This window comes from Chroicocephalus ridibundus, chromosome 6 (assembly GCF_963924245.1).
Source record: "Chroicocephalus ridibundus chromosome 6, bChrRid1.1, whole genome shotgun sequence".
NCBI classification, from domain to species: Eukaryota; Metazoa; Chordata; class Aves; order Charadriiformes; family Laridae; genus Chroicocephalus; species Chroicocephalus ridibundus.
Genome location: NC_086289.1, coordinates 50,765,149 through 50,788,851, shown reverse-complemented (window position 1 = coordinate 50,788,851; position 23,703 = coordinate 50,765,149). Strand labels below are relative to the sequence as shown.

General features: G+C 39.0%; 1 protein-coding gene and 1 long non-coding RNA gene across 9 annotated transcripts in view; one reads left to right on the top strand and one right to left on the bottom strand.

Moving 5' to 3' along the window:
- Positions 1-8,588: 8,588 nt before the first annotated feature.
- On the bottom strand, positions 8,589-18,867 carry LOC134517791 (uncharacterized). The gene is made up of 3 exons (XR_010071740.1): positions 18,738-18,867; positions 14,298-14,378; positions 8,589-8,707 (listed from the first exon to the last, which is right to left on the bottom strand). It is a non-coding gene; the product is annotated as an uncharacterized LOC134517791 (long non-coding RNA).
- Positions 18,868-18,927: 60 nt separating this feature from the next.
- RHBDD1 (rhomboid domain containing 1) overlaps positions 18,928-23,703 on the top strand; it is a 46,754-nt gene continuing 41,978 nt past the window's right edge. For 3 of the 8 annotated variants that reach the window (XM_063339672.1, XM_063339671.1, XM_063339673.1), the window contains exon 1: positions 18,936-19,214. The gene's annotated coding sequence lies outside the window, so the exon portion shown is untranslated. Of the gene's footprint in view, positions 19,215-19,234; positions 19,585-19,800; positions 19,820-23,703 lie in introns of those variants that run through there. The other 5 variants (XM_063339678.1, XM_063339675.1, XM_063339676.1 and 2 more) reach the window with 3 other exon arrangements.

Below are 23,703 nucleotides of genomic sequence, written 5' to 3'. Positions count from 1 at the left end.
TCTATTATCCCTTTTGTATATACTGCTTATTGATTTTTTCTTTTTTTTTTTTTTTTGGTTATGAGAGATGGTCAATGAAATCCAGCTTTCAGAAGTTTTTTCAGACTAAAGAATGTTGAGATTTCAGAACACACGCTCAACAGGATGTATTCTCAGTAATCCTCTGGACACAACATGGCATAGCATAAGAGAGGTAGCATCAAGTCCAGACTCCTGAGTAGTCTCCAGAGTTAGAGCATAACAAATGATGAGGCAGTGCAGCCAATGACATCCCCTCCCATCTTTCAACAGTTACTGCATTGTACCATTTTAATATACCAAAGAAAGACAAAATAGTTTCCTTCATCCAGAGAAATTCATATGCGCATTTGTAAAATAAAGTTTTCTACATTTAAGAAACACACACAGTTGTAAACAGTGATATTAATTCTACATTATTTAAACAGGAACATTTAGGAAGCTGCCAAATGTCATTTTAAGTTACTGCAGCAAGGAATCCACTGACTTTGAAAAAGAGTTATTGGACAGGGAGTGATTCAAAGTACAAATTAAATTACTTGCTTGGAATCCCATACCTCTCCTAAAGCATACTATCTCAGCAGTTTCTGGGATGAGACCCAGAAAATATCCATGTGCTAGTGCGTGATGCAAACATCAGTGATGTAGTAATTCCACTATTTATACACTGTTTTTCATTACATCTTTCACACAAAAAAGCCTTTGCGTATGGGAGTCAATACCCCAGAAAATGTAATGGTTATGCCTTCCATAGCAAATGGCCTTTCTAGGATGGTCTGAACTGGACTCATCTTGGGATGACCTTAACTGGATGCAGTTGTTACCAGTCTTCATCTGCTACCTCTTCCTATTTGCAGATTTCTCCTAAACATTTTTAACCATTACCCCCATAAAGAGGCTTTACATCGGGGTCAAGAAGTTGTATGGAAAAATGCTCAGGCAGAAGTTGATATCCAAGGTCTGTTTTTCCCTTGATTTCTAGGGGCACCTATAGCTGATTCAAGCGCAGGTCATTAGCTGCAGTTCTTCAGAGAGCCCTCTTTAAACTTTAAATATAAAAATATGGCATAAGCATACTTATGTCTGTTAATTACTATGCATCATGTTTTAGTTTGCCACCGTTGCCAAAAGGTTTTATCTGCATTTGGGGAGGATTTGCAGGGTGGATGGGGCCGTGTATCAAGCACTAAAAAATATTTTGTCATATATGGCATATAGTCATACATGCCCACTGATGAGTAAGTATGCCTGCAAATTCATACATTTTATCATGCAAAGGAAGGCACTGGAAGAATTTAAATCCCGTTTTCACATTATTCAATTATCTTCATATTTTCAGGACTCGAAAATTTTCATGACAGATCTTAGACGAAAAGCAAATTTAGGAAATCTTAGACAAAATCCGATCAATTGTTTTGAGTTCTGTCTGCATGAAAAAATAACCCAAACTATATTATTCCTTTTTACCACTATTCAAATGTTTCCTTTTCTAGCCTGCTCTGAATAGTCTAGTCAAAATCCATTAATTTCTCTCAACTCCTACTCCTACTTTGTGCAGGTTTGCTGTATAAAATGAGAGGCACCACATGCATTTAAAATGTTACCACAGTAATTACCACTTAAATGATACATCCCAAATTAGAACAGTCATTTTTGGGGACATTGCTGAAGAAACTGGTTTCAGCTTAATGGAAGTTAATAACAGCTAGTTACTTGGAACATCATTACTATTATTGCTTAAATTAGGTCAAATTTAATTAATAGGTCACAAGCAAGAATATTCTCAAAAATGCCTGCTGATCCTGGTTCCTGAAAATATTTTATAGACTCAGCTGAAGGTGCAGAGAAGAACCACTGCAGGTACTCCTCCAGAAGGACCAAGGTCCTGCACGGACCATGGATGGTGTCCACTAGTCCTGTGCAAACACTTCGGATACACTGAGCACCTGAAATGGCACCAGTCACTCAGACTGGGCACCTGCCCCTAAGCATTTAAATGTCTTGGTGACCCCAAAGAGGTGACTAGAAATCCTGATTTCTCAGATTAGAAATACTGATCTGATTCAAGAGCATAGAACAACTAATTGTGTGTGAAGTAATAGGGTTTGGGGTTTTGAAGTTCAGGAATGGAAAACAATATGGATTATGTTTCCAGAAACACATGCATCAATGGGACTCGGATCAATGGAAACTGCTCTATGCGATGAAGGATTTAGTAATGGTAATAGCAACTTTTTGTTTTAAGTACAAATGAAGAAGAGAATCAAATGTGAAGAAACGTTAAGTTTATCTGCCTCCTTAAAGCATTATTTCTCTATTTACATTCAGTGTGACAAATGTTTCAGAATTGAGAAAAAAAATCAGACACTGGTCCCAGAAAGGCAGCAGTTTTGCCCCATAGGCTAAAATTTCTAAGATTTTTTTTTTTCAATTATTGTAGAATTATACATAGATTAAAGTACTGAAATATTCAGAGTTGGCTTGTTACATGTCTAAAATCTACCATGTTCAAAAAATACTGTGGTAAAATAATGGGGTTTGTTTTTGATCTTCAATCCGCCATCTGAGGTGGTTTTAATTAGAGATTACTTTAGAACTATCATAAAAAAGGTCCAATTTTTGTCTTTATGAGCAAAGCAGGCAACTTGGATGTATGTAACTAAAAGCTGTTTACCAAACCAGTATATACATTTATCCCTAAATAAATCTGTCAAACAGCGCTGTTACATAATTTGTTTCTAGCAAGTACTTTGAGAAATTGCTACTTAACAGATACTGGAACTTCCTTCCAAAAATTGTCTTTTGAGATTTTTGGGAGCTTAGTAATAGAGAAATATATCCTTCTTTCTGAATATCAGAAACAAGAAGATAGGGAACAGCCTTTCATATAAGTACAGTGTTGATCTAGCCATAAAACAATTATTGAGCTCATTTTTTAATATAATTTTTTTTGGTGTATCAGTTCAAATTCTGTTTCATTAGTGAACTGAGGAGATCCAAGTTACTGTTAATTCCAGGGCCAAGGTAAACTGTTTCTGTTTACAGTGAAAATATTCCATCAGAAAGGAAAGAGTAAGATATACAGAAAGAAAAGGAAATACTAATTTACGCACATATGTTTGTCTGGAAAAGCTGTATTAGTTGAGCTAAGGAAAATCTCATTGAGTAGAATGAGACAAAGAGACAATTAGCTGCGAGACAGATGTTACAAATCAAACATTCACCTCAGTTTAATTTTTTGAATTCTGATAGCTCTTGACCTATACTACGTCATCTGCAGTTTACAGAGCCTCTGAAGTTACACAATTGTGATAAAGGGGTTCTACTTCTGTATGGGAGTTCTCAGGCTCTTGCATTCTCTCCTGTTTCTCAGCCAGGATCTGCACTCACCTCAAGACCTGCACCTTAACAAATCCTAGAACTTTAATTATAAATAAAAAAATTCTGACTAGACACTATTATTGTCAACTGCAATTGCTTTTCTCAAAAAAATCAGTCAAATTATCTAAACTAAATGGCATCTGGTCTCCTTAGTGTATGCTAAAATTAGAAAAAACTGCCCTAATACTGTACCAGCATGACGTAGGTAATATAAACAGAGTAGGATTTCCACCTCTTTCACAGACTGCTGCTATAAATTTAACTAAAAAATTGCGCTTACAAATCCCTTTTTTTTTTTTTAAGAAAATAGCATTTTTTGTTAACTTTGGACACTGAAAGCCGGATCTTTAAAGTAAAACAGGGGCCCAATTCTCATTAATTTCAAAGAGAACAGAGAAAGTTTGTTGCAAGAAAGATTGCCCATGAAAATGCTAATAAATCGTTTGTAATGCTAATAAATGAAATAAGTAAGTTTCTTATTTCTTTTGCTATGCCTTCACTTACAACCACACACAACAAGTATTAAATGATAGTATTTATACATACAACAAGTACATGAATACAACATATTAGTCTATAGTTATTGCTATCAGGTGATTTTCTAGTGCTGAAAATTATTTTGCATCTATTTGGCATGCATGGTGCCACAGCAGCTTCAACCATTTAACAGGCTCTGCTGACAAACAGGAGAAGGTCTCCATGCCTATTAACTTCTGCTAGCTTTTCTAACCACTTTAATACATTAATTCTTGGGGATGTTTTAGTTAATTTACATAAATACATTCTCCCCTCCTATTATGTTGTTACATACATTAGATTTTTTTTTTTTTTTTAACAGATTTACATGCTGGTGTTTACGCTGAAAGTACAGCCAATAGCTGTTTTTCACCCAAGAGACGAGATCAGCTATGGAGAGGAGGGTCTCAGAGTGGATAACATCTGCATTTTTTTTTCTCCAATATATACAGGAAGACGACATTTACCAACTGATGGATTTAGGCAGACTTGAAAGAAACCAGCAGAGCCCAACTGCAGAATCTGGAAAAATCAGTATGATTATAAGATAGGGGAGGGGGAGAGCAACTGGTAAAATAGTTTGCTTATATTTGTTTGATTTTCAGGGCTTCCCTTCACATAACGACAATGTGATTAGGAGAGGCACTGCTCAGCCCAGTGCACAGACTGGCAGGACTATATTATTGACTTTGCATCCTATATTTGAAGAAAACCAGAGCTAAAGGTCTAAAACTCAAGGGCCAAGTTGCAGAACACAAAGCTGAGGTTTCTTCATTCTATATAGTTGTTTTTTGGTTTTACATATGAAGCTACTCCCTGCAGGATTCCTATCTTTGTTCTCCTTTTCTTTGAGAGCTCTTAGTTCAAGGATGCAGTTTCTAGGTCTGCACCATTTGGATTTATTGAGCTGTTTGGATCACTTCTGTATTTAGTCTTTCATGTTTCAAGTACAAAACTAGTGTAAATACTGTGAAGTAAAATATTTTACTGTATTCAGGATATTTTGCACCCTATCATTTCCTTGTTGTTACTGGCAGCATTTACAGAGGTTGCCTCCAGACGTTGTCTCTGTGTCCATTTGCAGTTCCTCTGCTTGCTTTCTCAGAGAGAAATCTTTCAGGATCACACAATTTTCCAATTCAAATATTTTTACCAAAAAGAGAATCTGAACATGCTACTAAGTATATTCTGATTTCTGCAGATGACTACAATTGCCTTACTTCTTCCTGTTTTCATAGGATTAAACTATAAACACAAATATAGTTGCTAGACTGATTTGTCTGTTTCTCCCGCTATTTCTAAAAACAGCACCCAGGAGACGGAATAAATGAATTTTGAATTTCATACAGGGACAGGATAACTCTTGGGCTTTTTAAGCCTTTAAGAGTTATTTAGCAGTGATGACAGAAGCAAGACTGACATCTCAATACAATTAAACCCTCAGCTTATCCGTGCTATCAGCAAGGCTCCAGTTATTGCATGATTCTACAGCTATGCAGTTTGTTAGTGAATTAATTCCTATAGAATAGTGATTAACAATCTCAGCTTCTGTTGTTTAAAACAGATGTTTCTGGCCGCACAATGACAAAGATCAACTTAAATACACGAACAGAGTATAAATAACGTCTTCCTGAGTCTGCAGAACAACCTGGAAAAAGCTAATGGAGAGGTCTGCTTCCCCCTAATTGTCTGAAAGGATTGTCAAGTCTGGAACTGAAAGATAAGTTAAAAAGTTGCCCTCAGTAATTATTTCTATATGGAGAATTTCAGCAGAAGCATCCAGCTTTTGTTCTTAACCTCCAGTCCAAAGCTGTCCATGTGGTGGGAGAAGTAATAAAAAAATTAATATCCCAGAGGAATTTATTCTCATTATGAAATACTTTCACATTTAACTAACTTCAAATGTCTCCTTTTAACTTTCAATTAAACTACTGTAGAATATCCAGTTTCTTATGTTACTGGAGTACTATAGCAAACTTGGTATAAGACATAGGTGCAGCTTCCTAAACAGGATTAGCGTCCTAAACACATCTCCACCAAGGTCCTGTGTGTATGTGCTACAGCATAGTACAGCTTCACCGATCAGCCACAGCCTTGTTCTGGTTTTGGTAGGAATTACCCTCACTACTACTCTTTTATTGCCAGAGAGAATTCTAAAAACCATGGGAGGAAGAGATATTAATCATACCCTCCCTCTCAGCTGAACCTGGTGACTCTGATATTGGCATCAGCCACTTAATAAGAATAAACCCATTAGTTACTTTATAAATGTCCTCTTTACAAATATTACAGCTGATGAATTGGATTGCAATGTCTACCTCTGCCATCCAGTTGGAGATACCCACTGGGCTTCTCACCCCAACAGGGTTGCAATACAACATGGATGCCTATCCCATGGTTTGTAAGTCCTGTATTTTATATCTATGACTTTTGCTCATGCATATGATTATGCTCAAAGAGAAAGCATGCCTATATGAAATAGGTATATACTTTGAAGTCTTCAGACTTGCAAGAGAAATATATCTGTTTAGAACTTCAGTGTTTTTTCATTGAAAAGTAGAATAGAGGCTTGTTAGGGGAACTGGAGAACTGCAGTTAGCTTTGTGGAAGCAGCCTAATATAGCCAAGACTCTTCTTAAATCTGGGATGTCAGTCTTCCTTGATAGCTGCATTCCTCAGAAATTATCAACCTCCTGGATGAAACTCCTGCGAGCAGAAAAGCACCCGACCAAAACCTGTTGGCTTGAAACTCCTTATCCAGATGAAATTAGAAGGACCACAAATTCAGGTTTAAGTGTTAAAATAATTTAACTGTTCTTTCCCACAGCAAAAGTTAATAGGAACAAAGGACAGAATAAAGAAGTAAGAATGAAATACGTGCTAAGAAATACAACAAATAGACTCTAAGATCAGACATGGGATAAGCTTGGTCCATACACATGCCTCCCTTTGCCTTGCGAACAGGAGAGATCAGACCATTGAGCTCTGCTGTTTCAGTATGCGAGAACTGGGATACTATGCTAATAGCTGTGATTATAACATTTTCTGTGGGTTTCCAGGTCATTATGGACACCATTAAGGTCTTTCACTGTAGGAGCACACAATTCCCACTGAAGTCACCTCACTGGGAAGAGGGTCAGATATTCAATCTATGAAACACGCTATCTCTTTCACATACCTGCCTTATTCAGTATGTGAGCTGGACTATGCACAATGAAAACTGCAAAGGGCATAAGCCCACTGGCCAGTTTCTGGCTAAATCCTTTCCCACAGTTGTATGAAAGAGAAATAATTTCAATGGAATCAGCAGTGAGTTTGATTCTACACCAGTGTAATATTCAGTAAATGTCTTCCCTAGCGCACAGTGAGAGACAGATCTGTTGCCATTGACCTTAATACTACTGATTACTATGCAGTTTGTTGAGTAAGCAAGTCAGGCGCATATCCTCTGAATAAAGATAAAACTACATCAATATGTAATTATTTTAAGCTTACATTAACAGCACAAAAATATTTGTTAAACTAGTAGAAATTTTACCATGTGAAACCCTCTTTCACTTCAGTTCTAATGCAAAAATGCTCAGCAGAATCATCTTGCAAGCAAAGACGGCAGAATCATATATAAGCAAGAAGGAACAGTTAGGGTTTGCATATATCATCTTAACTTTGTCATCTCTTGACCTTTATGAAAATCTGGGTTTTTTTCTGAGAGATTTCAATCCTTCAAAAATTTCTGACCATGCTTAATTTCAGTCCACTGAGTAATACCTATGCCTTTGCTGGGACTACTGTCTCCAAGAATGTTTTCCCTGCAAAGCCAAAGATTTTGCACCAGTACATGAGCAGTACATAACTTTCATCGTAACACAGTGCCAAGTTAAATGGCTCTAAGTAATCTTGCAAGAAAAAAGAAAAACACGTTGCAGATTACTATTCCCAGGTTTAATTTGTACGCGCAAAACTAACGATCCAACACAACCTAAAAGGGGAGTGCCACTTTCTGTTCATTGAAAATGCAAATGGTAAGGACCTTGAAAAGTAGCACTTGCAGAGGTCACTTCACTGATCTGTTATCAAATCTTGCATAATTAAGTGGATGACACAGCCATTAACTTGCATATGGGTTTGTATATGTCAAAGCAGACCAATTTAATCTAAAGGTGAATTCAATAATGTTATGCTGAATTGCAGTCCAAAAAAGCCTGCGAAAGCCTATGATTAAGGGTCAGCACATCTGGCATCTGATTTGATGTCAGCTGCTAACCTTTCTTTGACCTCATCCCCTGCAGACTTTCTAACTGACTATTACTAAGGATATTTTACAATGTCATCTTACTGACTCTTACTGTGCAGTGAGAAATACCACGTAGCTTCACCTTTGCTAAATTACAACGCACCTGGAAAACTAACATTTTATTTTAATTTCCTAAACCTGCAGCAAGTTGTCATCTCACATTGTGAGAACATGAACAGAAATTATAGGAAAGCTTATTTTTCCTTTCAAAATAACCATTCCATTCATTAGCGAGTGTAATCTCTGGAATTTGCACGCTTTTCATAACAGAATTGGGGACAAAACAACTATTCATCCTTAGCATAGCTGTGTGAAACAAACAGCAGAAAATTTTGCTTATGCTATATAGGAAATCATTCACACTGCATGAGACTTCCTACTTTACTGACTTTTATTGTTCTTCCATTTATTCATTTCCTTTTATTTGGCAGGTTAGCATCCCATTTCTGTGTTGATAGGCTGAAGCTTGTTTATGCCTTTGAGTAGGGCAGGCCAAATCTGCCAAAAAATAAGGACAAAGTCTGTTGAGAGGCTGTATCCTTCTGTATAAAAAAAATAAAAAATCTCTCTCGACTTGGCTTTCCATTTGCATCAGAAAACAATCTGTTCATTAGAAACAGTTTGTAATCTTCAGTGTTTCTCTAAGCTCCATACCAACTGATTCTCATTACAAAACAAACAAAAATTACAATTTACAGAGTGAAAGGTAGATAATTACACTAGTACACCCAGTTATTGTAGCATTTCCAAGTATACAAAAAGAAGGAAATGAATGGTTTGAACACCCATAATAGCACACTTCTCTTAGTGAGAATAAATGAACAAGTTTTTCAGCACAATGGACGCCCTAAGGCACCACAAGGATTTACTTCAGAGCAGAAAAAGATACATGGAAAATTTGATACCTACATATTATAGGAATATTGATCAGTTAGAACACACCCTAGAATTGTTTGCAACATACTCAAATGGGTTTTTTGACAATGATATGCTATAGGCTGATGTATAGTAAAAAGGAGAATCACACTAATTCAAATAAAATGCTAGCATTCCTATATATTTTTTTAGTCTATTTAGATTTGTAAAAGCCTCAAAGAAGTACCTCTCTAACACTTATTACTTGCATTAAGACACATAACATAAAAGATATTTCTTTTACAATTTTACCAATTATCATCAGTTCCCACTTATTTCACCCCTCCTGCCACATTTAGGGAAAATGGGGCTTAATTCTGGAAGCTAACAGCTGTTGTAGCTCCATAATACATATAAATAATACACCAAAAGACTGTAGGGCCTTTTGGAGTTACTATTTTAATGAAGCAGTATCACCGTTCTAGCTTGTTTCACCATTTCCACTGTTCATATCAGCAGTAAATCTAATCAACTACATGCTGCATCATTGATTAACAGAACCTACTGGGATGCAGTTGAAACCAATGCGAATTTAGAGCTATACCATACATAGCAGGAGCTGGAAGTCCTGAGCAGGGACTGGGCTTGTTGTCTGCATCATGGCCATTCCTAAGTATCAAGCAAATAATAAACCTAAAAAATAAAGTTCAGTAACTTAGTTATCAATATGACTAAATACAGCACTCATAAATGTATCGGGTCCATGCCTGCAAAGCCTTTAATAAAGTATCTTTATTACTCTCAGCCAAAAAGCAAACCTTCATTATCACTTAAAGTCCACCTGGTTCTCGAAACAGAGCTTCCAACACCTGTGCTGCCATTCCACAATAGAGCAAGTTTAGTCCCACTTCATAACTATATCTGCTAGATTGTAACTGCTACCCAGTCTATCTGCCTCTCTCATTAGTAAAGCCTACCCTATTAATAAGCAAAAGGACTTCTCATACACGGCAGAGAGAAGGCGAAGACATTTGCTAGATGCCGTGCTGTCACTGACTCTTATGTCCATATCAGTAATGTAAGCCTGCTATAAGCATCAGTAGCTGCGTATGCACAAAATACGTGTTTCCCTTGCTTCCCATGCAGGCTCTGGTTGGCATGTACAGCAGTCTCATTCTGTTTGTGTGAAAGTTTCATGTTTTTCCCCATTATGAGTCCCCACAGCCCAGACTGATAGTAGACCCAGCTGTCCTTTATAATTGCATCTTAATGACTTAGGATGGTTGTTTGCATTTTGGCAACTTGTTTAATAGTGATGACATTTAAATTGTCACAACTAGGCTTCAAAGTTATCAATTTATTAGATGATCAGGAAACTTCACACCTATGGTGGTATGGGTTTTTGGCTGCAAACTCAGTAATCCATCAGCACGCTGATTTATATAACGAAGGTTATTTCATAGGGATATGCTTTAGTTAATTCAGCCCTGAAACAGATTAACTTGCACAAATTATAAAGGTTCTGTTTACTTATTTATTATTACTTTAGATTGACAGATGCTCCAAAAACACACATATTGTGTTTTGTCTTCTGTTGCTTTCTTCATTTCAGCGTACTGACTTTTTTGTGCACACATCCATTTATTTCTTCTCCTTCTGCAAATGAACCTGGGATTTGCAGAATCACATATGATTCCTTTAGAGAAACACTTCTCTGATACACCAACAGAAGTACTCAAATCCTGCATACATTACATACTTGGTAGATTTTTTTGCTAAGTATTTAAACACCTTCTCCCCCAATGGTGTATCAAACAGGTGTCCAGCTTCTTATATAAATCTAGAAGTCATTAATAGCAGAAAAATTAATCCTGATTGCCTGTTCTGAATATCAGGTTCAATCATAACACTATCAGCTCCCTGGCATGTTCCCTACATACTGCTTGGTTACCCCTCTCCCTCCCTGCTTCCCGTTTCGAACCCAATGGTTTCAAGCCTCTCTGAAGTCCCCTATCTATCTCTCCTTGACCTGCTGACTGGAAGAGAACCACCACACGGTCCAGGCAGGTAAAGCTGTGTGAGCTTGCTCACAAGTCCACCAACACACAGCCCCCCAGCTGCCAAGAGGGCATGACTAAAAACGATCAGTGTCTGTTAGATAAACTTGGTATCTTTTGCCATGTCTCCAGGACCTGAGCTCAGCTCTAGAGTTGCATGGACACTCTTGGTCATTCCCATCACACGGCACAGAGCAACTTCCCCTCACCAAAAAGGCTGACCAAGAGTGGCAGCCGCAGGAGGTGGTGGACCTGCGGCCCACGAGTAACCCATACTTCTGGCAGATGAGCCTGGAACCAGTCCATTTGTTCCAAAGTCACTGGGGGAGGCCAGCATGCAGGTAACATTGCCACACATTAATTTTTCAGGAAATCACTAAAACATGCTCATATACGTGGCTGGTGACCATTATCAACACAGATATGCCTGTCAACACTGAGGAAAGCAGCTCTGGCAGGGGCAGGAGGGGGTCTACTTCTCACTGCCAAGTCCACAATGTCACAAATGCCACCACTGAAAGGCACCATGCAGATGCAAGTTAACATCTTGTGCGCTCCCACCTACCTCAGGGACGCAGCCCAGTATAGAGTCTACCACATAATCTTTCCTCTGAGAGGGAACTGGCTTTAATACACAAACAGGAGAAAAAAAAATATCTAATGAATGTACTTCGCTTTACATTTCTGACTGGCCTTTCCTCCTTATCAGTGGTATTACCTTCAAGCAAGCAATCATTAAGTAAACAGATCTCAAAGAAAAGTCATTTCAAGTACAGATTTCTTCCACTAAATTCCCTGGAGTGCCCACTCTGTAGCCCTTGGGCAAAATCCAGCATGAATTTATCTGGAGAATAGGCCAATGCTCATTAATCAAGCACAGGCCTGGCTGAAACCTTCACAAGTGGCTGCGCAGAATGCTGAGTCACCTTGTTGTAACTGAGCTAGGTACTCTGCAATGCCAAAAGACAAAAAGCTGCCAGAGACCATTATTTTACAGATGGAAAGCAGTAAAGAGAACAAGTAATTAAAAAATATATTTCTCAAGATCATTGGACACAGATCAGAATTAAAACACAGAATGAATAATCCAAATAAGTGTGACAAGTAGCAGAAGTATATATTATTCAGCTGCTGAAAGAAAAAGCTGCAAATAGACTCTCACAAGTTTTTAGAAGAGGAGGAGGACGACCCTGGGGCAACCCCCATGGGAATTCTTTGACTCTGGGAAGTGGGAGGGTTCGTCTCACTAATAGCTGAAAAACTTGCCCTTCAACCTAGAAAGCTGGAAGATCCCCAGAAACCTGAACGAGTCCTAGAAAGTTTGCATAAACACCCATGCAGATGGCTGAGCATTATCTTTATGCCCTCATGGGTGCTCATTCCACACCAATCGCAAGCCCTCTGCCCCGACCTCTGCTTTGTTCCAGTGGTGGCCTTTGAAGCGTGAGATTCCCTCTGTGGGGATGGCTTGTGGGACAGGACAGCCTGGGGCTGTATTACTTGTTCCAGCTGGGAGCTGTGCTGCCTCCTTGCAGCACATGTACAGGATGATGTGAATCTTGGCCTGCTCCAGCCCCACCCAGAGCCTGGAGACAGCCCCAGCCTGATTCCAAGCCCCCAACCTCCAGATTTTGTTTAAAGAAGATTAGGAAGGTCTATCAGCAGAAGATTGACAGGCAGTCATCTCCAGCAGAGTGGAAAATAAACTAGAGCAGTAAGACAGCAACCTGCTGCAGCTGTTTGCACAGTGACTGCACCATGGCAGACCATTTCTCAGCCTCAGCTACGTGTCACCAAAGGCAGTCATAGCAGAACAACGTGGAGGCATCTCCCACTGCTATCTCGGGTCTGAAGGAGGGCTTCCATCTCTATTTGTTGGTGCCACCAACAAGAGGTACAACATTGAATGGTTTAGGTTGGAAGATCATCTAGTTCCAACCCTCCTGCCATCAGCAGGGACACCTCCCACTAGACCAGGTCACTCAACCTGGTCTACATCTTCTGCACACTTCTTTGTCCTAAGGAGGCCATTACAGCTACAGCAGCACTACCACAAAAACAGGGGTGAAACTCAATACTTGAAACCAAGCTAAAGACTGCTGCTTGTTTCCTATACACACACAAGAAGCAGCAGCATCCCCAGTAGACTCACCAGTTATTACCACTCAGCTGCTATGTGCAACTTCCAGTATGGTCTAAAGTTAATGAAGAAAAAAGGCTCACAATTTTTAGTTAACTTTGAAGTCCACCACTTCTATTTCATATCTGAATATAGCCTTGTGCACATGAAAGCTTGTCTACTTTTCACATCTATACTAGCCAATCAAATAAAATATACTATATTTGCCAGAAAATTCTGTTCAGCCACATCAGAGTGAAATTTCTCCTGAGCTGAACCTGAGTAACACCCAGCTACAAAATACAAGCTCCCAGGTTAGGTGATATTCAGTAGTTTTACTTAGTTTGATTATAATTCATACATTGTTTTCTATGCTAAAAATCCTTCGTAAAACCAGTTTGATCTTAATTTCATTTACTTTTTCTCATTTCTACAGCAACTTTGTAATTTCTACTGAATGTTTCAAAAACAGAACTAATAATGAAATAAGTTAAAATAATGCTTTGATAGAGCTTACTAATTTTGAATTGTAACTTCCAGATTCACTGCCTTGAATATCGTATTTGCTCCTTTCCTACTCAGGGACAACCTATGTGAAGGTGACCCAGCTCCAAGGTACCTGAGCAGAAGAGGTCCAGGGGTGGCAGCTGGGTTCAACCAAGAGCCCAAATTACAGGGCAGCCCCACCATGATGAGGCAGGTCAGAGGCAAAGCCAGGAAGTCTGGATCAAACACAGCACGGCTGGACTGAGCGACCAGCCCACCAAGGCCAGGCCCAGCTCAGCAGGACCCATAGGCAGGGCAAAACCATAGCGGAACTGGAGACCAGCCCTGCTTAAGAAGGGACCCAGGGTGTAGGGCTGACCTGAAATGGCCCCAGGGCAGGGTGTGGGGACCCAGGTGAGGCTGGTCAGGACAATTAAGGCCTACCAGTGCATTCTGGGCCATGACAGATGCTTTTGTTAGGGTTACTTCTGTTAAATAAAACTTAGTATGTTAAAGATAACTTTAGATAGCCCTTCAAGTTAAAAAAAACAAAACCAAATAATCAACTCACATTTCAATATTACGAATGACATACTGTGCCTTCTTCATACTTCTGGGATTCAAACTTCCAAGGGCAATACAGCTTCTTTCACTGTATGAAAACAGAAATAAAAAGGCTCAATCGTGAAGTAAGAACTTAGAACCAGTCTTCTGCTGGCATCAGCACCCTCTCCAAATGCTTCCCCACCTGGCTCTGCCTCTCAACCTCTCTGCAGGGGACATGAGTTGGTTGGTGAGCGTGTATGTTGTAGAACGAAGGTTAGCATAAAAAGACAAAAACATGCAGAACCTGAATTCTACTCATATATCCATGAGAAAATACAGAGCAAGAAAAGACTTCCAAAAAGGGGCTTAATGTAATTTCTGGATAAATTCCTTTACTATCTTTGACAAATCCTTCTTTACAAGGAGTGCCAGATAAAGCCCTCCAGTATTGCCTATGGATTAGCCCAACTTTGAGAGCTGGGAACCTGGGAGTACTACAAATCGACATTTCATCTCCCTGGGGGAGCACATTGCTTCCACTGTCCTGGCATCCTGCAGGTCAACGGAGCACACAAAGGTATCACCAGATTACTGATACATCCTTTCTGTAAAGCAGTTAAAATTTCATAGAACGTTCGATCAAAACCCATGTTTCCATAAAGGAAAACATTATGCGAATGCTTTATAGAAATGCAAAATAATCACAAAATGTTCACAGCTACAGTATTAACAAAAATTCCCTGCCAATAGAAGAATATACTTTAACTTCATGATTTGTATAAACTGTGAATGATGAGATGTAAGTTATGCTGCCACTGAAAAAAGAACTGTATTCAGCAGAATATTTTCTGCCTGTAGTATTATTATGGTGAACAACTTTCACACTGCCTTAGTAATGATTATAGAATCATAGAATAATTAGAGTTGGAAGGCACCTTAAAGATCATCTTGTTCCACCCGCCTGCCATGGGCAGGGACACCTCCCACTAGACCAGGCTGCTCAAAGCCCCATCCAGCCTGGCCTGGAACACCTCCAGGGATGGGGCATCCACAGCTTCTCTGGGCAGCCTGTTCCAGTGTCTGACCACCCAGTAAAGAATTTCTTCCCAATATCTAATCTAAACCTACCCTCTTTCAGTTAAATGATCATTTAACATCCCTGTTGCCAAGCAAAATGAAGATAAATGTTTGCGTATACACATTTTAAAATCAATTTTAGATGACAGCAGGTTACTGTTTTGTTATTCCATAACCAATAACCAGTGATCTCAAATTATATTCTCTTTGATTTTGGTATCTTTTTTATAAAGCCCTTTAGTTGCGTAGAGGGGTTGCCTGGTAGCATCTTCTTGGCATATTTCACACATTGATTTCCTTAACATTGCCTTTTGGTCTACTCTCTTCTCTTCTGGTCACACACAACAGCTTAGGCCTTTGAGAATGAAAATGCTTTGGTTTAACTGAAGCCTCTCAATGCAATGTGGCAGGATCTGGATAAGCAGGAGGTGACTAGATGATCAAAGGGCCCTTTGGCTGTAAGTGTTATGAAACCTTTTTGATGTTAGTCCGTTTCTTCCGGCGGACGTTCAGACCAATGCACTCTTTTATTTTCCACCAGATGTTCCTTCTATTCCTTCTGGCAGACTATATGAACAGATCAAGAACCTCCATGATATATTCCTTTTTATCTCTATAAACTGCAGAGAAAGCATCCACATTTTTCACTCCATTTGTCCATACTGTATTATAAAGTTATATAGTATTGGTGATGATGGCAGCTGAACTGGAGAAAGTACACCACCAGCTAAGGAAAAGTTAGTATGGGTGGGCTACATTGCAAAGACAAAGTTAATGTCAGATCAAAGACTCCGAAAAAGTAAGCCCTGAATTCATACAAAACATTTGTTATCAGCTCATACTTCCGTATGTATCTCTCAGAAGGGCTTGCCTCCACAGTTTCCAAAGCGTTACGATGTTTTCAGAACCAGCATGGTAGCAGTGGTACAATAGCTGTATATAAACTAATAACATGTTTAAACCCATCCTTTAATCATCTGTATTTTGTTAATTTTCTGACAGACTCATAATATTCTACATACCTAATTCTGGGTTACTGCTTCTCTCTTCTTCCACTATTTGTAAACACTGTCACATACTGACAGTTAAGGAGAGTCACAGTTCCTTTACCGTAACTATGCTTTGACATTCTTCTTACATTTGTAGGCTAGTCCTAACTAGTTCCTTCAAGATTAACATAAACAGTGTTTAAAATATGCTGCTATCAGATTCCCAGCATTAATTAAAAAAATATCCTTCAGATATGGATTTAATTTGCATCCATGCATTCCATAGCAGGCTGTTCCTTCCCAATTATTTCATGTTGAAAAGCCTCAGTATAACTCTCAGAAAAATGAGTATTCTGAGACCTTGCTGTACTGCTCCTAAAACCTGTTTAAGCCTTGTGCTATTAAGCAAAGGAAAGATTTCAATGTCACTTTTTCTTTATGGGTCAACATATGACTAAGCTGTATGTTTACACTGATAATAGCTGTATTATAAATATTTACATGGATTATATAGTTAGCAGTAAGGCGTAAGCAGTGCTAACCGCATGCGTCACTCCTGTGCTAAGTGTACATGGGTTATGAAAATGATGTTTCTGTTTATTTCTTCCTTATTTTCTTTCCAATTACTGAATTATCTTTCCAATCAGGCCAGCCATAACTAGGAAACAGAACCTATACTGTTAATAGTTGTTCATGGAAAGGGATATTGTCTTACATGAACTCAACCAACCTTTTATGTGCCAGCCCTTCAGCTGAACTAAATTGCTGTTCTTACTTAAGAACGTCTTTCATGTTGAGGAAAGCTGGGTAATGGCACATATGGGACATGTATGAGGAAGACTAAAGAAATAAGTTTTGTCAACTTTTGTATTTTTCCATTTAAAAAAATTGTAGTTTGTGAACAGTATTTCTCATTTTATTCAATTTTATTGATAAGAAAAATGAACATTCAGACAAAAAGGTAAAAGAAATCCATGAGGTAAATGGTGGCATGAGATTAAAGAAAGAGAGCAGCAGGTCGGGTTTTTTTCTAACTAACTATTTACGTAAGTACAAAATAATCCAGAAGACCTGTTTTTTTTAGCAAATTCAGTGTAGAACAAGAAAAAAAACCATTAAGAACTTAATGGGTATCAAATCCCACACTTTGGTAAAAAGTACAAGAACAGTGGTTTGTTTTTTTTTTTAATCTACCTACATATGTGGCCCATTAATTATAGGATCTGAACAAATCATTCATTTACTTAGCCTCCTGTGGTTCCTGTGACTTCTATTATCACTGTTGTATCAATAAGGACATAAAAGATGGAATATTAATAAATGATTGCTCAGGCTGACCCAGGAAGTGAGCTAGAAATGAAATCCAGATCTCCTAGGTCCCAGAAGAGAATGACAGCCTCAGAACTTGTGCATCCGGTAATAAGATCTGGACCTGTACTTAGGCAACAAACACTGCATCGTTAAGAATTATGGACTGGAATTATGATTGCATGAAAATGGAGTACATTATTACAGAAAATGGTGCCAATTATAGAAAACCTGGTGCATGTTAGAAAATCCATCAGTCTAGGCATTTATAACTCCCACATCCTGTGATTTCTATGAATTATTATGATTAGCATTAATTGAGGTAACAGATCTAAATGCACCAAAACTAAGGAGCTTAAGATAACGTGTCTAAATGGGGCACACGCTGAATCTGCCCTCCTCTTTTGGCTTCTGCTCATTCTTGGAAAAGAAGACTATGCTGAAGTTGCTTGTTTTGGCTCCTTTAACTTGATCTCCACCCTATTTCTAGGAATTCAGCCCCTTTCATACCTGCCAGTCTGCTGAGCTGTGTGCTGTTTTTGGAAGGGAAGAATACAATTTTCTTATAAATTCTATGACATGCTTGCATGAATTGCCAAAACATTCTATGAAACTTAAGTGCCACATAAATGACAGCAAAATAGGGCCATTTACATGTTGCTTTGGCTATAGATTTTGTATGATTCATTTCTAGTCACATATTTGCACCATCAGCTTGCCAAAATTTCTATGATAACCTATTATTTTAGACATTTATAATTTGCTCAATATATTCCCTACTGAATATTAACAACAAAGCTTGCAGTCTAGATATCTGTGTCAAAACTGGGGAATACTAAACACCAGTGACTAGTATTCTTCACAAGTGAAACGAATGTTCTCATCCAACTACCTTTCATGTTTGAAAAAGAATTAGAGCAGTTGAACTATTAAACTTACAGAACTAGTTACTGTTTTGCATGTACAGTAAGACATTCTCAAAGGTAACCTAATTACGCACTTTAATGGTAAATAGTACCAGCAACCAGTATTTTCACAGGCATTATTAGAATAAACACAATTCAAAGCCTTCCAACTGGGAAGCTAGACACCTTTTATCACCTGAAACCACCATTTCACCACGACGTATTCGCTGAAGAGTTTTTCTTAGAAGCCAGCATGCTCCTCATCTGCTTTTAAAGCGCCCCCCTCTTATCTTCGCTAATTTGTATTCGCCTCAACACCTGGCCCCCCCGCCTGCCGCGCAGATAAAGCTAATGGGAGGCCCTCGCCTACTCCTCAGTAATTGCTCTGTCATCTTGAGCGTGAGGAGGCCAGGACAGAACACGGTGCTGCGCGGCTGGCAACGACCGTTGCATCGCGCTGCTACCCCCGGGCCTGGCTGCTCGCCCTCGACTCTGAGGCCGCTGCCCGCACCCCGCCAGGCGACTGCTGAGGCTGCCGCCGCCTTCCTGACAGACGACGGGCAGGGCGCGTGCGCGGCGCGCGCGCAGGGCGGGCCTACCGCTGAGTGGCGGCCGGCTCACGTGATGCGGCGCGAGGGCCTGAGCCGCCGCCGCTGCGTGAACGTGAGTGCTGAGGCGGGGAGGGGAGGGGGCGCCCGCCGCCGCCGGGCGCGGACGGGGAGGCGACAGCCGGCTTTGCGGCGCCCTGCCGCCTCCTGCCGGCGGCACCGGCCCCCCGCCCCGGCTGGGCCCACGCTGGGGGCGGTGTGGGGGCGGGAGTTGGCCGTGAGGCGAGGAGGGAGCGAGGGGCGCGGGCCGGGCCTGGGTGTGGTCTCCTGAGCCGGCGGCGGTCCGGTACAGGGCACCGACGCGAAAGGGCTTCTCTTGCAGCCGGTAGCTCTCGGGAGCTGGCTTCTAGTAAGTTGGTCTCCGCCGGGTTTGGCTCCACCCGCCACTGGAAGCCGAGTGGCGGAGAGGAGTTTGCGGAAATGAAGTAAGTCTGGGAAATCGCAAAAAAGACCTGATAGTTCACACTGTAACAGCTCTTAGTATCCGCCCCCCCCCCCCCCCCCCCATTTCTGTGAGACTTTGCTCATGCAAAGGTTCTGGAGGCGGTGGAGAGAAGCAGTGCCTGAAGGAGCAGAGGGTGCAGCAGCAGACTGGGATGTGACAGTGCCGAACCCTAGATCTGCCTCGCTTATCAGCAAACTGCAGCAAACTCACTTTAAGTGCGGTGACACCTTAATATGCGCTGTATATTAACTCCGTTTATATTTATTTACTGCTATTCCCTTCAGCAGTACTTTTTACAGATTATGTAAATAACTGTTTGGGTTTTTTATTTGACCAGAGCTACATCAGTTTCTTTCCTTGTAATAATAATAAAAAAAAACCAACAACCAAAACCCAAACAAACAAAAACCTGGAAATAACCTGCACCTGTATCAAAGAAGTAGTGACAAACATACCTGAACTACATTGGGTAAACTTTCTTACATATGTGTAAATATTGAGTTCAAGTAATTTAGGTGTTTAGAAAATGTATTTCATGATACCAGAGTTGGTTTAAGTTCCTGAGATAGTGCAATGATGTTCTTCCTGGAGCTGTATTTTGTTAATTCGAAGAGATTTGAGGTCTTGACAAAAGTTAACATTGCGCTAATAGTAGGAAGTGTGTATTTCTGAATTGTTTGTGTATTTAACCAATATTACTTAAAATGGATTTCATTGGAAAGTAGGCTCCCTGTCCTTCCTCCCTCCTACAAACTACAGACAAATTTTCCCTCAAAGCAACACAAACTGAGGAATGCTAAGCTTGTAAGAGCCCTTGTGCATCATAGCTCTGAAGTGGAGTCAGGGAAGCATTGGTTGTTTTATTTTAATTATATTACAAAATTATTGAGATAAATAAAGGAGGACTGTGTTCTGGTATAATTATCTAGTTTTAGGATTATACAAGTGCAAGTACAGCAGTCAAGTAAAAAAAAAAAGACTCAAACCTCTGACCCTAATATTAAAGTAGTTAAACATCTGTGATGTTAAAACTCTTAACTGTGGCCTAATCTGAAGTCCACTGTTGTTCTGGTGTATTTTTATCTTCTAAAACTGTGACGTCTTCTCACCTTTACCAGTACAGTGGTATAACTATAAATATTTGTGATTATTTTACTGTTCTTAACTTGAATTATGTGTAGGTGCATCCTAGCATTTTGAGAGATAGTTACTAATTACTGTCTGTTATGAGATGGGGCTAGTAAGAATATTTATCAAGCCTTTTTTGTGTCCCTTTCCTTGCACAAAAGTGGTAAAGGACTTAATATGTCTATTATCTCCCCTCAAAATATCATGATAAAATAATTCTGACTAACAGACCACTGAGGTTCAGCAAGAGCTGATGCTTCAAAGGAAGAAATTATCTATTGACATGTTCTTTTTCTTTCTAGCTTGGTCAAATATGCTTTATCTGTTTGATTGTATGTGGCATATAAATTTGGAGATAGAGAAAACTATCGCTGTGTTTCTTTTAAGTTTTCTAAGCAAAAAAACCGCAGTGGTAACGCATGGCTGTTGTGGTTCCTGTATATATACTGAACAGATTTTTTTCAATGAAGGAAAACTTGTCAATTTCTAATTTCCATAAAAAGGTATAAAGGTTCCTGCTTTTCCCGTCTGTTCTACACTAAAATGGCTTACTGATTTGGCAGTTGCATCAGAATTTCTATTATATAAAACTTACCTAAGTAGAACCTACTCCTTTTGACAGTGTATTTATAATCAACTTCTTGACTAGAATAGGCGATCACCATGAAAAGGTTTTTATTAGGTTGTTCCATTTCAGGAGCTGGTTTGTATTGCCCTATGAAAAGACTGGTGTGATCTTTGTCTCCAGAGCAGGAAATAGGGAGTGTTACAAGTAAAAGGCCTCAGTTTTGAGGCACATGAACAAACCACTTCCACAGTGATTGCCTACCAAAGGTAATGGAGAAACTGAAAGATCAGGAAGGAATGAGTTTAGTGGTAGGTTAGTCCCATAATGAGTATAATTTCAATAATTTCCTGGATCACAATGTAAAGAAGTCTTCAGTAATTGTTCTGATTTCACAAACTGAAGAGGTTTTGAAGACTTTTTTACATAATGTGTCTCATACTGCTACTACAGGATTTTGGGGGGTCTGTTTTTTAACTTCTGTTGTTTGGTTTTCTTCTTGCAACTTGTGATCACTGGTTTTGGTCAGATTCTGGATGCTTAAGTCACTGCTATATGATGCCCAACGTGTAAATTGCCTGCAATGTGTCGTATCAGCTTAAGGGTTGAGCTGGTGCCTGAAATGCATAATGTAATTTCCAGGCTAAGTCATCCATCCATGCTTGGTCAACTTTGTTGGCTCTGAGGGAAGTTCTGACAGAGCAAATGTGCAGCTGATTCTAGCTGTACATGGTGATGCAGTAGCTCCTTAGAACTGAAGGACAGTTTGGATAATTAGACTGACCTCTGCTAGAATTAAAATTTTCAAGTTTATATCTCCCTGAGAGCGGCCTAAGGAAGCTCGTTGGTTCTATGTGCTGTGGCATAAGGAAACGTTGCTTGCTATGACTTCAGTGTTATGGTAGCTGACTGAATAATTTGAAAATTTTGAATTAGAAGTGGATGCCATGTAGGAAATGAAGGCAGACATATAAAATGTAGTTATCTTAAGCACATCAGAGCATTAGTAGTAATGTTAGTAGTCTCAAATGATGACAGAGAGTATAGCTGGTGTTTACAATGATAAGCCTTAAGGAAAAGTCTAGTGGATGCTTTTTCTGGTGTTCAGATTTGTATATTGATTCTAATGAAATTTAAATATATTATAAATATACAAAGTAAATTAATTATCTTTTGTGAATGAAAACATGAGTCCAAAATTGGCAGGGCTTCCAGCGATATTGCAAGTTAATAATTATAAAGAAACAATTTGAATAACTCTGTATTTTAACTGAAGGCTGGACAGGTTGCAGTGTTTAAGTGTTCTCCTTTTTAGATTAAGTAGCAGTAGTCAAACTAATGAGGCAATTAAAAGGCTATTGCTTAGTGTCTCAGATGTTCATACTTAAGATGTGAAGCAGAGTATGAGATACTCTAAAGAGAGAATGTCTGATATTTGACCTAGTCCCTTCTGTTCTTTCCTCTGAAAGCTGTCTTATTTATTTTGGGATAAGATGTCCAAAAGTATTCTTGGCATGTATTTTTTTAAGATGTACGTATTTTATTGTGAATACTAATTGTCAGACCCTTCAGAAGACAATTTTCAGTTTTAAGTTTGAGTTGTTAGCTTAAAAGCTTGTTTTGTTAAAGGCTTCTTTTTAGTACTACTTCAGAGGATTAGAGGACTATAAAATACTTTCAGTTTTCATGCTGAAGCAGATGTAAGAGGCAGAAGCAATTCCTTATTCTCACAGAACATTTTGAAGAACACTTAAAATAAAATGTGACATGTTGAAGAAAAAAAAAGACTTTGTGACATAGCCTTTTATGCAGTCATTTTATGTTGGTATTTACCTTTGTCTTGTTTCCTTTCAGCAAGGTAGTTGCTGATTTAAATTATTTTGAAACATTTGTATTACAGATGTATGACTTCTCATACCAAATTCTGAAATTTTTTTTTCCAGTTTACAGTTCAGTATTCCGTTGTGAATGAAAGCACATATGCCCTTTAAAGGCACATTTCATTAATCCAGAAGTCATTCTTTATAAAGTAATTACTTTTATAATTATGTCAGAACCTTGTCTTTTTTGTTATGACCTATGCAATTGACTACACATTTCAAAGCTTATTGTAACTGACAGCTTGTGGTTGACCTTCTTCTTGCATACATATTAAATATAAACAGGATGATTCATTATGTTTCAAATTCTTGAGTTTTTTCTTGCATTGAGGTTTTTTTTCTGTTATGCCTGCTTTCCCCTTCCCCCTTCCTGCCCTTCTTCCCAAGTTTGAGGGTGATAGTAAAAGGATTTACAGTTTGCTGCTTCTTCCTTTGTAGGACTGTTTTTTTGCCCTAAAAACACTGTTTCTGTTTCATTCTTTTCTTGGTTAAGCCCTTGTACCCTGAAACTATATTCATAGACAAG